Source organism: Mustela putorius, unplaced genomic scaffold (assembly GCF_011764305.1).
Source record: "Mustela putorius furo isolate JIRA1106 unplaced genomic scaffold, ASM1176430v1.1 tig00001618_pilon_pilon_pilon, whole genome shotgun sequence".
Classification (NCBI taxonomy): Eukaryota; Metazoa; Chordata; class Mammalia; order Carnivora; family Mustelidae; genus Mustela; species Mustela putorius.
The window spans coordinates 257693-271786 of NW_025421819.1; positions in this window are offsets into that span (position 1 = coordinate 257693).

Here is a 14094-nt window from a genome sequence, read left to right on the forward strand (position 1 = left end):
CATGATGGGATTAGGCTGTCATGAAAGATCCTTCAGAGCTCCCTCATTCATTCCTCCGTGGGAGGCTACGGCAGGTCTGCAGGCTGAAAGAGCGTCCTCCCCTAGCCATGCCGGCACCCGATCTTGGACTTCCAGCCTCAAAAACTGGGAAATAAATGTCTGCTCTTTACAAGCTATCCAATTACAGCATCCCAGAACAGTCTAAGACACGCTGTGTCCAGGCACTTTTCTAGGTTCATACTTTATTCTCCAGGGTTCTGTGTCTAAAGAGGGACCCACATAGGACAGAGGAGTTACTTCTTCTTACCTTATGTGTGTTCTCAAGGCTAGGTCCATGCTTGGCAGAAAACTATCATTTAATAAACAATGTGAACTAATATAATTAATAGATGGGTTTAATTAAGTGGTATGCTGATAAAAGCTTAATAACTGGCAACCCAAAAATCAATCAATCAATGAATCAATCTATCACATTAAAGTCTGATTTGTAGCATTTGCCAATCTCTGTGGTGAAAATATTTCCATCATGACTGGTTTCAAGCCACCAATGTGATGTCAACTGACTCACAAAATTCCTGAGAATGTAACATTGCTCTTTTTCCAACCTGTCGTCCCAAGATGGGCCACTTTTGCATGCAGATTGTCTAGAGTTGAAAACAGTCAAGGCCCAAAAGTCTCTGGAGAAACATTTGACCTTCTCTCTAACGACCTCAAAGAAGTTAGATAGACAACCTGCCAGGAAGGGAGCGATCACCATAAGTAAGTATGTATCCTATGAACTAGGGGTGGGAGACGGAGGGAGCCTAAGTCGGTTGAAATTCTTCTCTGTGTTCCATTGTTTCCAAGTGGCCCAGCAAACATTTGTTCACCAAACATTTACTCTTTTTCATCTTCCCGTGAATTGCATTCCTTCCCTCTGAAGTTCCAGACCGCTACCCCGTCTGCTTAGTTTGGGATGGCATATGCACCTGACTATCTTTGGAATCTCACCTCTATGTGAATTCCTTGTGAGGTATGGTATTAAATTTGTTAATCTGTGTCATGTCAATTCAACGCTTAGACTAACCAAAGGAGTCTTAAAGGGTAGAGGAAAAATTTTCCTCCCTAACACTCTCGTGAAAGAGCAACTCCAGGAAACCACCGGCGGTTTGTCTGTTACCCAGTGTCCCAAGACAGTGTGACTCACCACTGCCGGGAATGGAAGGTCCTACCCAGGAGGCCTTGGCCCGATGCATGTTAAGGATTATTTCCTTGGTTACTCTGCTTGACTGGAAGTGCCATAAAGGTCGGACTCGGGTTTTATTTCCCTTTGAGTTTCTTGGTGTCGTTTCTCTGTCCTCCATGAGCAGAAGCTGTGATTTCATACAAATCAAATCCGTGTCACTGGCTCTGATTTTTATAGTTCCCTTTTCTAAAATTTACCACACCCTGAGAATAAATACCACCCCAGGCCAGCGTCTGGGGCTGTGGGCCAGAAGAGTGCAGCATGTCTGCTCCCCGGGGCCCTGCACACAGCACACAATAGCTCACAGAGTGCGATCCCAGGATCAGACAGGCGCTAGGGTCTGAGCTAAGCCTTAAAGGACGGGCGGATGTGGGAGCTGGGAGCAGCCAGGCACAGCCATTCCAGGGCCTGTGGCTTTGGTACTGCCCTTGAGCCAGAGCAGTTGCCTGGGGACGTGGAGGCTGGAGGCCCACAGATGCGAGTGAGGGTTCAGCAGACTTCTGCAGGTGGCAGGCCTCTGAGGAATTCTGAGCACAGAGGGTCATTGTCAGGTGAGAGCTTTCTTACCTCTTCAGCGGGCGGATCACGTGACAGCTTCGATTGCACCTGCTGGAAGAACTTCCTGCCCCTCCCTGGGGCCTGGGTCCCGCTTCTCTCCTCTCCATTTACCGGAGCCCGCGCCCTGTCCCCTGTGATGGTGATGTGCCCTGTGTCCCCGAGTCCCTTCAGAAATTGTACAGGTCTCCTTACAGGGGTGTGGGTGTTCCTGAGCCCTATTCTGATGGCCTGGACCATGCCCGCTGCCTTAGCTCCCAGCTAGGGGTTCTGAAACAGGACGTGGCTCTGGGCTCCAACAGCTGACAGTCTCTTGTCACATCTGCTGCTCCGAGTAGTTTCCCAGCAACCTCCTGGGTCTGGAGTCAGGCTCCCACACCTTCTGTCTGTGCCTGGACCATCCCAGCACCACTGCGGGGGACGGAATGAGGCCAGCCAGTTTCCTGGGCCCTGACGGCGACAGCAAGGCTACATCTCAAATCCTTTTCCAATTAGCTATCTGCCTGGGCCTGACTTATCATGTCCTGTGTGTCCAGAACCCAGGTGTCCTCCCCCACCATGGAAACTGCTCTCGGCAGGAGCCGCAAAATCACCCAGGACACAGCTTTCAACAGGATCAAGAAAAAGGCATCTTGAGAAAAACCTGGTACTTAGGAGAATGGTTTGCTTCTGGTAGAATAACGTGTTTCAGTGCCTAGAATTTTGTTAGAAATGTTCAATATTGGAAATATCAGAACAAAATTCAATATATATTTGTGTGTGTGTGTGTGTGTGTATTTTCTTCATTATGGGAGAAACTTGTGATCAAATGACTCAGAATCATTCTCAGATCAGCTGCCGTCTCTCTGTCTCTTATAAAAATGTGCCATTTGTCTCTGAAGCCGTTACTGTCCTTTCCAGAAGGAGGACAGGGCATATCGGAAGGAAAAGCACGTGTCTCACCACAAAGTGAAGGTGGTGCCCGTCTAATCGGTGGCTGATACGTGGGGCCTTCCTGCTCCCCTGTCCCGGCGCAGAGGGACTGTGAAGAAGAAGGCATCCCGGGGTGGCCAGAGCGTCTGCCGTCAGCACGTTGCTGCGGGTCCGCGCAGCTTCCAGATGGGCCCCCGACTGTGGTTCAGGCTCCACATTTACAGGAGTCAGACTGGGGCACCGGAGTAGGAGCCGCCCCTCTGCTGCTCCCCTGGCCTTGGCACACGACGACATGTGTGTGCCGGGGAGAGAGCTCAGAAGCCCCCGCAGAGGGAGTAGCCAGGAGGGAAAGAGCGGGACGGGCCCTGTCTGCACGGCCCTTGACACGGAGGAACGGACTTCGGGAAAGGAGCAAGTGTGGCTCCAGGAAACTCGGACCCCGCACACAGCATCCTTCAGTCTTGAGAGCTCTCGGTGGTGACGGGACCCCCATCAGCAGGGCCAGTAGAGGTGGGCGGGCCTCAAGCTGAGCCCTCGGGGAGCCCCCTCGTTCTTCCTCGGCCTGGAAACCCTGCCACACTCACTTCCCGAGGCTGCTCTGAGAGGTGCCCTTGGACCCCTTCCGATCTGACAGGGGGTCCAGGATCCCTGACGCACTCCTTCCGTCACTAGTGACAGCTTGGCCACCAGGGACCGCCAGGTCTGTCGCAGCTGCACTGGGGTCAGATGTATGCACCTGCTGTCCTCGGGGAGTCCCAGGCCAGCTTTAGCACTTTCTGCATCTGTCCTGTGCACTCTGGGCACTGGGCTAGGGACTGAGTGTCTGGGGGCTGCCCAGGGGACCGCAGGCACTTTCTCTGGGCATGACGTGTCCACTGGGCTGAGGCAGAGGCCTCCAAGTTCTGTCCGGGTGATCCTGGAGGCACACGGAGCAGTGGGGTCTCTGGCCATCCTGGCTCCCTGGGGCATCTGTCTCAGGGCTGCTGAGTTACAGCCACCTACCCCCCCAGGCTGCAAGCCCACCCCGTCCCCTCCCCCTGTCCCCACCTCCAATTCACCTCGGTTTCCCCCATGCGATCCAGTTCCAGCGTGAACGTCATCACCAGCAGACGCGGGTAGGGAATGTCTCCAATACTCCCCCAGAACCACTTCACCCCGCAGGGAACGTTCTGGAACATCGCCATGGCCAAGTCCTGTGCTCTGAACGGAGTCCCTTGTGGCCAGGGTTTACTGATTCTCACCACGTCTGTGGAGGTCCTGCTCCTTTCTTGTGGCGAGCAGTCAGAATCTCCACGCACGCCTCCCGCATCTGCGCCCACTTTGGGGAACCCGCACAAGACCCGTCCCCATCCTGGTCCTGGAACAGGAGCACTAGCACTCAGAGGTTTGAAACCACATCTGATCCCTAGTGCTATTTCCTGCAAGCTTTCTGCTGACGGCCATTGCTTTTCCTTCCACAGGTCCCTGGAACATTCCGGTGGTTAAGTCAGGATGAAACTCAAAACCCTCTTTCTGTTCCTTGGCCTCCAGTGCCGCGGGCTGCCAGAGGGAGCCCAGCCAGAGCAGCAGCCCACCCGCAGGGGCTCCGCCTCAAGCCCAGGGTCGTGTGCCCAGACGGATCTCCTCCTCCCGGGAGAACAGCCAGCTCCTCGAGTGTGTCTGTTCACTGAGGCCACGGTGAGTGTGTGCTTCTGCTTCACCAGACAGCTTTCTAAACGGCTGCCTCCGACGAGGGGATGCTAGCTCCGCAACTCCCCACCTCGGACCACGGAAGGACGGCCCGTGCTGCCGTCTGCTCCCCAAACCACCTCATACAGTGCTCTGCAAACAAACTCCCAGAGCCTGGCGTGTCACCCTCACTGAGCAATTCGCCCGGCCCGGTGCACACCCGCTCAGGTCTGCCTCCCGCGCCGAGAGCCGCGGAAAGCTAGTGACCCGCTGTGCTTAACTGACCCGGAAACGGCTTTACACTTAATTGTGATTTGCTGTGGGTGCCACGGTGTTCTTCTGCGGGAGAGAAAACCAGCCCCGCTCTGGTGAGGGACGCCGCGGCAGCTGACGGCAGCGACAGCCAATGGGGGGAGCAGAGCCACCTCCCGACGCAGGGGTAGGAAGCCGGGGCAGCTGTCCCCAGGCTACGGAGCCCACGTGCCACCTGGAGGGGTCCTGGGGACCCGGCTACAGCCAAATGCTGGGTGTGGCCTCCCAGGGCGAGGAGCCCGGGCCCCTGTGGAGCAGCCCAGAAAAGGGACTTCTGTGACGGCCCGGGCTTGCTGCGCTCTGTCTTCTACAACCAGGCCCGCCCCAGGCAAAGCAGGGAAGCCTTCTGGGGGGCTCCACGTCAGCCCCCACGGCCCTGACTCCCAGCCCTCTCCCTTCTGTGGCCCCAGGCACACCCGTCTGGCGGCTCTCATCACTGGCAGTGGGGAGCCTCTGACCCCAGTGTCCAGTGTCCAGCCCCACACCCCAGTTTCCAAGGGCTCTTCCTAGGGCCTCAGGTCTTGAGGCCAGGCACGCCCTCCCTCGCAGCAGATGATTCATGGGGACCAGAATCCCGTCCTGGCCGTCCGGTACACCTGTGTTTCTGTATCTGGAGTTGTGCAGTGCCCAGCCTGTGCAGCCTTACGCAGAAGCGCAGCCTCGTGGCAGTTCAAGGTTGCTCAGAGAAATACCAATGCCAGAAACAGCAGAGGCCCCCAGTCTCCTCTGTGGACCCTCACAGGGCGCTGATCCTTACTAGGGCCGAGCAAGCACTTCCCTCATTTAACCCAAGATCCGTGCAGGAGGCATGGGTCTGAGAAGCCTCCCGGCGGGCAGAGGCAGGAAATGCGTCCTGGGCCGCCTGAGCCTGGCTCCGCCCAGCTGTCACCCTGACCCACCCCGAGTCAGGAGAGGCCTGCACGTGCTGGCTTCACACCTCAGCTGCATCTGGAGCAGACCCGGCCAGTTCGGGCCCTCGGCCGTGCGCACCGGTGCCCTCCGCCCCAGCCCTCCCGGCTGCTGAGGAATGCCTCGGGGCTCCCGGTGCTCCGCGGGGGAAGCTGAGATCTCCCTGTGGCCGCTTTCTTCCGCAGGCAGGAGGACGTTGAGTTGCCTCAGAGACATGGAAATGTTGCTTCTGACAAGAGGTGTCCTCGGTCTTGTGTTCAGACTACAGGAAACAGAAGTGTCCACGCTTCTGGGACCCAAAGACAACCATCAAGTAGACTTCGGACCCGGGTCCCATCCAGTGTTAATAGTGCTTGTCTGAGTTGTGGAGGGTGTGTCTGGGCTCTAAGCCTTTGGGGGGGTCCAAAAGGCAAGACGGAGCGAGGGAAGGACGCGCCTGAGCGCCTCGTCCTGACGTTAGCAGACGGCGGAGCCTCCCCAACAGCCTCTTCCAAGCTTGTCCAGATCCAGGAGCTGCCTCGGCCAGCGCACGAGGGAGGGCAGGTCAGGGCAGGCACCTGACCGTGGCCTGGAGGGGCCCACATGGGATGGGGTCCTGCTCAACACAGCGTCTTGGGGAAGTGACCACTACGGAGGGGTCGCCTTCTGGACTTGAACCCTCATTTGAGGTGCCCGGGGGCATTCCCGAGTCTCTGAAGCTCTAGGTCACCGTCTGTGGATTTGGAGGGCCCTCTGTCGGGGTCTCAGTGGAGTGGGCTCTGGAGGACCAGGGTTCCCCTGTCCCTTAGAAGCTGACCCTAGAGTCCAAGGGACCAGGAGGAAGGAAGGACCACTCCAGATGAGCAAGATGTGCCGGAAGAATTCAGGGAGTTTTCAGTCTGCTTCTGGGGAAAGAACAAAATGGGGGAAAGGATGAAAAGAACCAAAATTGAAATACGGTCACAGAAGTCGGAGCGTGGCTACCTCCGTGATTCGCTGGGAGTCCGGGAAGGTGCTACGGACCCTCAGTCGTAAGCTGAGTTCCAAGCAAGTGCTCTGGGATTGGATGTGAGGAAACACATCGACAAAAGGGTCTGGCCCTCTCTCTGCCCCACCGAGCTCAGGGTCCGGGGAGACAGAGATCATGTGGCAGAGGGGCCGTGGGGACATGTGCTCGGAGCTGTGAGGGCGGGACGAGGTCCCTGAGGGCAGCGCGGCTGGGAAGCCCGTGGGAGGGATAAACCTGGAGCAGTGCGGCCAGGCGGTGGGGTGGACGTTGGCCGGCACCGGGCCTGGCTGGTGTGCACCCTCCCCCCGGAACCCCGGGGGCCCTGCAGGATGGTCTACATGAAGGGGACAGGGTTTCAGGGTTTCATTTTATTGTTCCCATTTTGCAGCCAAGGAGGCTGAGGCTTGCTTCTAAACAGACGACGACCTTCCCGGGGTCGCTCAGCCACTGGAAGCCAGAGCTAGAATTCAAAGACGCTTTCTGACAGCAGATTCCTTCCCAGGGCTACATGATGTTGCCTCTTGTTAGAAACGTCGTCCTGAAATCAAACAGCGTTAGTTTTCAGGAGCGTCCTCGTTGGTATCGTGTGGGGTCAGTGTCTGTTCTTGACACGCGGAGACGAATGTTCCTCAAGCACCTTGGGTACCAGCGGGACTTGACCACGAAGCCTGGAGACCGTGTGCCACCTCGGATGCCCTACCTCCGGTCTCCCGGGTTGGGGAAGCTTCCCTGTAGCCGAGAATGCGGTTGCCTTCTCACAGCCAAAAGAACCCCGACATTGCAGCTACCTCATTGCCCCACAGTTAAAAGATCTCCATCTTCCATGTCTGTGTGGCACGGTTTGTGCAGGGGACCGGGCGTGGACTAAGGACCTGCGAGCCAGGAGCTATGGCTGCGGACCTTCTCTCCCACTCTCTGGGCCCCTGAAGCAGGTGCCAGGACCGAGCAGCCCCCCAGGAGACTTCATGTCCCCATATCTGGAGACCGGCACCCACGCCTCCTGCCCTGCGCCAGGACCCTTCTTTGGGGAAAACCTGGGCTTTGTTTAGCTGTTAAAATGCCAAATTTTCTATCAAACAGGATAAATGGTCAACACATCACTCCGTGACGACGAGAAGGAAAGACGCCGTCTCAGGTGAACGGCTCTGGCCCAAGCTCTCTGGGCCCTGCGTCAGGAGCTCTGTGGGACCTGAAGTCCAGCGGGAACTCAGGTCCCCTAACTCTGCTCCCACCCAACGCAAACCCCGGTCCCGCAGGGCTCCTGATGCGTCACGACGCGGTGGCAGACTAGAGGACCGCCGGCTGTTCTCTGCTGACCACCTCCTTCTCCTTCTCTTTGGACCTGACAACTATGAGACGATCTGAAGGCATCACTTTTCTGAGCTTTTCTTGTAGCCTCTCCCTTGTCTCAGCCCTCTGTCCCTACCCAGATGCAAAACTCTAGTCTCCCCACAGTGCCGTCAGCCTGGCCCCAGCCCCACGTCACCTTAAAGATCTTCCCCTCCCTGTGTCCCCCTCCGTAGCCACATGTCAGCACCGGCTTCTCCCGGAAGAGATCTCGGATTACCTCTGGCTGAACTAGTTTGTTTCCAGTGGTGACAGTGGAGGGGTATTTGTGCCACGTGGTCCTCTGATACAAAGGCATCCGTTTACAACGGGAGCCTGTCCGCCAGGAGGGGCCAGCTCGGGGAGAGAGACGCATGTGGGGCCAGGTTTCCTGGAGCCTGCACTGCCTTTGCCTGGCCGTCTTTCCTGTCCACAACAAGTCCTAAATCTAAACCATGAAATGGGCTTCCAAGAGAGCCACTGCTCTCTGCGAGATTGCTTCTGGCTGCTGGGGTGCCTGTGCGTGGCGCCGGGCACGCTCGCAGGGGCACTCGGTTGGCCGGCATCCTGCCGCTGCTGCGGGGGCGGGTCCAGGAAGATGGGCTTCCTGACCCCGTGCTGTAGGCTGCCTCTGGCACCGATGCCGCCGTGTGAAGCAGTGTACGAAACGTGTGCCAAGGCTAAGTTGCCACATCTCCAAGCAACACTTTGTAGAGTCAGGAGTCTGCCGCTGCTAGGGTCCTACGCCCTCCTACCCCGGCGGTGGATCCTGGGCCGACGGAAGAGCCAGTGGAAGGCTCTGGAGCCCATCGTAGACAAACACAGCATTTGCATTTCAGGGGCTAGATCTCCTCACCTGTAGTTTGCGGGTCGTTGTAACTCTTCAACCGTCTCCCCTCCATTGGAAAGAGGCCGTGTTAGGAAGGGCCTCCTGGCAGCGGGGACCAGCCTGACGCCCCACACCCTGGGGTCTCTTCCCTCCCTGTTCTTGTGTTCTGCCTCTTCTCTCCCTCTTTCCTTCCAGCTGGCACAGGGAATCCCCACTAAGGGAATCATCAGAAATTCCTTGGGAATTCCAGTAGATAAATGGAGTGACATTTTTCTAGGGAATGTTATAAAGGATCTTATACATCTGAGCTGATGAGAGACGGACAGACAGACAGGAATAGGCTGGGGAGGCTGGCTGGTGGGCAGGAAAGAGAGAGGGGCTTGAGCGCAGATGGGAGAGCCGAGCCGCGTATTCCCATCTTCCAGCTTAGGGGCACGTGAGATCCCTACCTGTTAGCACTCCTGGGGCACCCTGACCACACCATGACGGCGGCGACTCAACAGTCCCCTTCACAGCAGACCCGGCGGCCTCAGGGCGGGGCTGTGCACCTCCCTGTGCATGCACCGGGGCCACCCGTTGGCAGCACTGGATCCGAGTGCTCGAGGACCCGACAACTGCCCGCGTCCACTGGAGACGCACAGTCCCTGCGCGGGACGGACCCGTGCCCTGGCCTCCTTGCTGAGCAAGCCTGCCATGACGTCTGCAGGAGGCCCGGGGGTGCACACCCCCGGCTGCCCGGAGCCCGATTATGCTGCCATCAGACCTGCTGTCCGCCTGCCCCTGTGTTCGGCACGGCCTAGATTGTTCTCACCAGGAGCGTCCTCTGGAAAGGAGCGGAACATAAATCACGGGGCTTGTCATCTTTCACGCGGTCATCAAGCCCCGAGGAAGGCCTGGGTTCTCGGGGTGAAGGTTTTGCAAACTCGGTGCCCTGCTCACATGCAGCCCGCTTTCCCGTCGTCTGTGCGGGGCTGCGGGGAAGGTGGAGGGGCCGGGGGCTCTGCGTGGGGGAGAGTGTCGTCGAGTACGATGCGCACGTTCCTGGAGATCAGCACCGTGAGCAACACTGAGCAGTGAGACCCCAGGACTGCCGGCAGTAGAGACACAACAGCCAGAAACCTCAGCCTAGGCTCCCGGGCAGGACGGCAGAATAGCTTTGTACCTACGCGGCCGGGGTGCCCGCCGCGAATGCCGCCCGGGGAAGAAGCCCACAACGCGCTCACGGCCACAGCTGTCAGGAGGGCCGCACCGGCGGGCTCTCGGTGGAGGAATTCTGCATGAAATGAGGTGACAGATCTGTGACACAAAGGCTGGGCGACCCCTGGTCCCCGGGAGCCGGCCGGGGAAGCCTAGGTGCGGGGGAGCCTGGGTGCGGGGGAGCCTGGGTGCGGGGGAGCCTGTGGCTGTGCTTTCCCTGCATCCGCTCAGGCCACCCGGTGTTTCTTGTGGGTGAAATCACGGTGAGTGAGCGTGAAGTGTGTGCTGTGCTCAGGATGTCGCCTACTGTATCCGTTGTGTTGGAACACGTTTGCATTTTCAAAACAAGGTCTGTGATGGACCAGACCCTGTGTCCTAGCTTCCTGGGCCTAGAAATGCCTGTGGTCCCAAGTAATCGTCACCAGTGCCCCGCTGGACGCTCGAATGACCCTTGTTCCAACACCAGGGTTCCTGGGTCGCCCCGTGCCTATGGGGCCTAGGACGCCTGGCACTGCTGAGACGAATGTGCCTTCCCCAAGAGCCCGTGCCTGGTGGGGCCATGGGGGAGACCAGCAGAGGCCCCCCGCGAAGCTGCACGTCTCCCCCACCCGCAGCCCCTCTTCGTGGACCGCACTCGCGTCTGCCAGAGGTCAGCTGCCTTCCCTGGGTCTCTCGTCACTGTCCTGTCCTCCAGTTACATCGGGTCAGGCATCCGGGGACCGGGAGCCCGAGATCCAGCTTCGGTAACTGGAAAATGTCAGCACCTCTCCCTAACGATGTGTACGTGAGGAGCCTGGAATCTCGGTCTGAGGAAGGTCAGGGCAGTGCTTGGTGACGTGCAGTTTCCAGCCCCATCCACGGAGACGCCGGCGTAGGACGCCAGGGACCAGGGCCGTGTCTTCAACACACGGCCTGGGTGTTTGGAGGAGGGTGCTCCACGGCGACACTTCGGGAAGCAGGGGTCTGATCCTGCCTGACGGGAGCAAGTGAGCAGACTCGGTTCCCTGTGGAGCCTGTCTCCCCTTCCGCTTTGCCGACACCTGTGGCGCCAGTGAAGCCAGGTGTTTCCGAGAAAGAGCGCAGCAGAGCCTGGGCACCTGCACTCCCGGCTGAGCGCGCTTCCAGAAGTTGGTCCCAGCCGGAGCGGCATCTGCGTCACCCGCGGGACCACCTGCAGCCCCTGCGTCTTCCGTTATTGAAGACCCCGTGCGGCTCGGCCCCAGCCTCTCCCAAAGTGGGTGCTCAGGGCCACCTAAGCCCTTAGCGGTGACGCGGCTGGTGTTCCGGCGGAGCCCGCGCACCGGGTCAGCGGACACGATGGAGAGGGACCAGGCCCGCTGCGGCTGCTGGGAGGGGCTGGGAGAGGAGGACCCACAAGGGGCCATGCCCCTGCCTCCTGCCTGCTCTGCAGCCGCCGCCCCTCCCTTCCTGGCCCGAAGCTTGCGCGGGGCCTTCACCAGTGTGCAAGCGGCAGAGCAGTTCAGCCGAAAAAAACGGAAGGAAGGTCTCATGGGGCCTTTTGCAAATATGCCAGAAGGGAACGGCTTCAGCTGAAGGAGAAGTATCCGCTAGGTTCTGGAAGACGAAGACAGGCTCTGAAACCCCATTGCTTCTAGGGGGAGAGTCTCCTGCGAGTAGGAGTCACATGAGGAAGGAGACATGACAAGATGCTTGTGTTCGGGGCGGGGGGAGGTGCTGGTCAGGGTGGCTGGGGAACGAACGCGGGCGGGCAGGAGTGGCCGGCAGAGAGCCAGGGTCAGCCAGGGGTGCCGGGGCGCTGCTCCTTGCTGACCAGAGGATATGCGGTGACTTTGTGTTTCAACCTTAAATCTGGGAGGGAAGGGAGGCCTGCGCGAGCCCCTCGGAATCAGCAGTCTGTCGTGGGGGCTGCGGACACGCCGGGCTGCTCCCACGGGCATCTGCTCCCCCACTCCCCGCGGCCCGGGCACCACACCGGGAGAGCAGCACGCGCCAGGGGCTGTTCTCTTGGGAGGGGGCCGAGGGGGCGGGGAACGGATAGTTTTCCACGCAAGTGAGGGGAGTCACGTGGGATGAAGGCCAGGCGGGCTCAGGTGGGAGGGAGCTCCCCGGGCAGAACAGCTCCCAAGGTCCATGGAAGTTTCCAAGAATGAAGACTAGAGTCAAAAGAAAGTAAAGTGCAATTGAAGTCTGACTTTCTTTACTCTGACGGAGTCCAGGTCAAGTCCTGTCTAGACATGGGCACTGGAAGTCACGGCTTCGACGGAGCCCCTGATACCCTGTGACTTCTAAGAGTTCGCGGAAGTATGCCGTCTAGGGAAAGGTGCGCTTTGGAGGAAAGGAAAGGCCACGAGATCTTACTGCTTTACCGAGTGACCGGGGAGGGCCGCGGAGTCCACCTTCCCTGAACTGCAGGCCGGGCCCGGGGCTGGGTTTTTCCACCGCCAGTGCTGTGTGGTCCCTTTGGGTGACAATTCAGTGTGATGGGCCCAGCCACCGCAAGCTACTTCGGGTGCGTGTGCTGGTCTCGCTCCCAGGCTGCCCAGCCGGGCAGAGAGGATGCCAAGCGCCAGGCTGTGTAGACACAGGCTTCACAAATGGGCACATGGAGACCTGCCTCGTGGCCCCCAGCACTCCTGCCCAGCATCCTGGGGAAGCCACGTCTCTGCTCCCCTACACTGTGGAGGGCGCCAGGCTTTCTATCAAACTGTGCATGCACGTGTGTGTGCACACACACCTAGTCACACGGGCGACAGAAATAAATACTGAATATCCAAATACCTCCAACCTGAACCGTGTAACATTCTCCTCAAACATGCATGCAATCCCTCGCAAATCCCCTGGAATAAGAAATTCAGCATCATCTTTGCAAACGTAATGGCATCTATTTTAATGAAGTTAAATATAAATTATATACATTGAAATAAAGTTGAAATGTAAATATTGCAATATTTTCTTTCTTATCAATTTTACTGAAACAGAATTCCACTCAAAGAAAACAACAGGGAGACACACCACCATATTTGAAGCATTACTGAAAATAAAATGAACAAAGAAAATTGTGGAAAGCACGTATCCTACAAACTCGATGGCTTATTCCAACAGGACTGCCAAACGCTGTGAGCGTGCGGGGTGAACCTGATCCCACAGAATGCTGGCGAGGGTGTGGCGGCCCGGAACCCGTGGGCTCCGCTGGGGGCCTGCGATGGTGGGACCACGTGAGGACACGGTCTGTGGGTTTCCTGAGAAGTCAGGCCCACACCGACCTCGAGCACCCGTCGGTGTCGCGTCCCAGCGCTCTCCCCAGGCATCGAGAGGCAGCACGCCGCAGCCCCCGCGTGAGTGCTCACAGCAATTCTCCAGTGCAGCCGAGACCTGGGATGCTCCAACTAGCAGTCGCGCTCGGACCCTGACACGGGCGTGCCCACGGAGCAGAGGGCCAGGGCCGCCGCGGGAGCAGAGGGCCGCCCGGCGACGACGGGAAGTGAGCTGTCCGTGCACACAGCATGGGCGTGTCTGTAAATAATCAGGCCGAGGGAGGGAAGCCAGCGGGAAGATTCCATTTATACACAACTTAAAAGATGCAAATTCACCAAAGCCGGCAGAAGACGGAGGAGTGGTTGATGGGGGATGGGGGCAGGGGAGGTTCGGAGCACGTTCACTCTCCTGACTGTGGTAATGGTCTTGCCCGTATACAATGTGTTAAATTTGATCAAACTGTACACTGTGCGTGCAGTTCATTCTGTGTCAATTATCCCTGGATAAAGCAGTTCAAATTGTTCTAGAAGGGGAGAGTCCTGCTGTCATAGACAAGCAGCACTAATGTGAGACTCAAGTGCTTGAGCAAGGCGAGATCCGTGTCATTAACGGCTTTTGCTCTCAGGGATAATGACGAGCGTTCCGAGGAGAGAAGGGACCAGTGTTCTCGTGTACTTCTAGCGTGAGTGTTGAATGGTCCCCATTCTCCGCGGGAGCATCCCAAAGCTCACTGATGTTCGCCCTCGTAGAGCAGCTGGACACCTGCCAGCATGGCATCCCCCCGAGACCACAGAAGGGTGCACTCATAGTCCCTCTCACAGCTATCCGAAGACTTCTCCAAATGGTGAGGAGTAGGACGCAATCCAGAACTCGCCACTCAGGGCGCGGAGTTCAGTAAAGGACAGCCGTGCATCCACGCCGCTCAGCCCTCCTCCT